A 3,166-nucleotide genomic window follows, 5' to 3' on the forward strand; every position below is an offset into this window, starting at 1 on the left:
GTGGAAGTTTTAATAAACCTGAGTTAAATTATCCTACAATGCAAAAGGAAATCCTTGAAGTTATTAGAGGGATCGAGAAGTTCTTAATCTTCTTAGCCCTTAAACAGTTCTTAATAAGAACAAATTGCAAAGGCATACTCGATTTTGTTAAAAAGAATTTGTCCAATATGCAAGCGCAAGGGAGACTCATTCGTTGGCAATTATGGCTTAACCAATTCTCTTTTACTGTTGAACATATATAGGGATCGAAGAATTCTTTGGCCGATAGCCTAACTAGAGAATTAGCTAATGATGAAGAAGCGCAAGACATCAGAAAAACAACCTGCCCATCAACTAGAAAAGACGGAGGGAAAGAGAAAAACTCTTATTGAAGAAACTGATAAAGCAATGGAGCGCATTTCACCCTCCACTTGGGACTTGATGAAGGCCATGATTGTTTCATCAAAAAGAATATCTAGAGATGGTTTAATTAAAAGTTGTCATGTAGCAGTTCGAAGATTCCTACTGTACGAAGTGATGATCATTATCCTGCGACTCATTCCTGATATTCAGGATATAATACTAAATAAAATAAAAGATAACAATTTTAGGTTCTGGTATGATTTAGTTGTATCAAGGTCATACAAGATGTTTGATGTCTATGATATATGGGGAAATAGAATAATATTCAACACCAATTCCAGAGTGGGTATTGTGTCAATTCATCCACGCTCACTAGAATGGAGGGCATCATATGTGGCGGAGCACTATAGAGCTTGGGATTATGTAATGGTTCATAGTATTGTACCATTTCCTGATAATAATACTACGTTCTTTGAGAAGCTCATGAAATTCCAAAAGTATGTTTTTAAGAGAATTTATGAAGTAACAAGATATAAAGGAAGAGTTGAACAAGTCCAAGTGCAAAGTGCAAACATTGAAATGGTTGAATGAAAAGTTAACTCTCCACATTCTCTGATCATGTTTGAAGATGTTGATATGTTTATTTTATATAGTATTTTACCCCCGTCCCTTGGTCTTAATTAGTAGTGCTTTTGGCTCTTTAGAGCCACTTTTATTACTAATATGTGTTTTCTAGTGTTTTCATAGTTTTGGTTGAGTTTTATAGGGAACTGCACTCTTGGAGCATTTTCCCGGGATTTTATGAAGCGACTACGAGCATTGGAGGAGCACGACCATATTTCGTAGCCCAAGATCGGTTAGAGTCATCGAACCGGTGATTAAGGGCTCGACTTATGAGAAGATGAGGCATTGGATCGAATAATTAAAGCCCCAAGGAGGATATTTGGTTTGGGCTGAGTTACAAGCCTAAACAAGGAGTCCTAGTAGCCCGAGGTGTCATTGCCCGGTGCAAGGGTCTCCGCCCGAAGGCGCGCCCGATAGTTTTTCTATTCCTTGTCATATTGGCAATCTGAAGATTGATAATGCATTATGTGATATGGGTGCTAGTGTTAGTGTCATGCCATTGTCTGTGTGTTCAAAGCTAAATATGGGTAACTTTAAATCTACTAATATTACTCTGCAAATGGTCGACCGTTCTTTTAAATACCCCCTAGGTATTTTAGAGGATGTTCCCGTTAGAGTAGGTAAATTTTTTATACCTGTTGACTTTGTTGTTCTTGATATGGCTAAGGATTTGCAAACTCCAATCATTTTAGGTAGACCATTCCTTAATACCGCGGGAGCAATTATAGATGTACAAGGTGGCAAATTGATACTATCAGTAGGGATGACAATATTTTTTTAATTTAAATAATGCCCCTAAAAGCCCCATGATTGAGGAAAAGTGTTTAAGCATTGATGTGGTTGAAAATAATTGTTCTAATAAGCCCCAAGCTCTTGTTAAAGATCCCTTGGTGGCGGTATCTTGTGTTGCATCTTCTACAGGTACAACTAAGACATGGAAGGAAGAAGTGGATGCAATAGAATGAGCTTTGTATTGTGAAGGGCTTGGTTTTGATGATGAGGACGAGAAGCAAGGTGAACAGGTTGCGATAATTGAGCCCTTAATGAGAGTCCCACCTGATCAAGTAGTAGTGGCTCAGTCGAGTGGGGAACCAAGGCAATTTGAGCCTAAGGAGGTGCCCCTGGAAATTAATGATAAAGAACCTCCAGTACAAGCTACGGAAGATCCGCCCGACCGGGCGAAGTCTCGCCCGATCGGGCGCGAGAAAAAGAAAGATTGTGGCCTTAATTTTGCTCGATCGGGCAAACCCCCGCCCGATCGGGCGGGAGAAGAGGTCCGTATACGACAAATTTCACCCGACCGGGCGAGATGGCGCCCGACCGGGCGCGTGAAAGAACTTTATCGAGGACACAAAATCGCCCGACCGGGCGAAGAGCCGCCCGATGGGGCGCGAGGTTGACGAGTTTATGTCCTTATTTTCGCCCGACCGGGCGCGCCTTCCCCCCCTTCCTGCTTTATTTTTCTTTTTCCTTTTCTTTCCTTTTTCTTTTTATCTTTTCCCTCTTTGTCTTGTCTCTTTCTTAAAACCAGATGACGTTTAGCCATGCTAGGCTAATGCCTGAGCCAATGAGGACATTGTCTGATTCTGGCTTGGGGGAGTTTTCGGATTGAGGTATGGTTTTTTTTTATTGCTTTCTAGTATAGTGTTATTGCTTTCTTATTTGAAAAATACAAAATAAAAAAAAAATTCAAAATAAAAAAAAATTTGAAAAAAAATCAAAAATCCAAAAATACGTTCCAATGAATTGTAAATCATGCTTCCCTGTGCCCCATACTTGAAAAAAATTGTTTTGATTCTTGGTTATGACGATGAGCATTCGTGGATTTGTTGATCATGATTTGAATTTTGATTGCTTAGATATCCTAACATGCGTCAATTTTGTCCAACTACTTATGAATATAGTGTTTGACTAGTTGATTTGGTTAGGAATGTGTGATAGTTCCTGGTATGTCAATGAATCTGAGTATTGACTTGCAACTATGAATAATGTTTTTATAGCTCACCATTATGCACATTGTGGAGGACGAAGACGTTCATTATTTTAGGTAGCCTTCAGACGTTATTAGATACATTTGTTCTCTTCTTGCTACCCATGTTGTTGCCTTGACTTTTTGTTGTTTATAAACCACATTACAAGCCTTTTTTAGCCCCATTGGTTACTAGTCCCAAGCTTGGCTTGGGGGAGCTTCTAGTTAGTG

This window comes from Chenopodium album, chromosome 15 (assembly GCF_948465745.1).
Source record: "Chenopodium album chromosome 15, dcCheAlbu1.1, whole genome shotgun sequence".
Taxonomy (NCBI): domain Eukaryota; kingdom Viridiplantae; phylum Streptophyta; class Magnoliopsida; order Caryophyllales; family Amaranthaceae; genus Chenopodium; species Chenopodium album.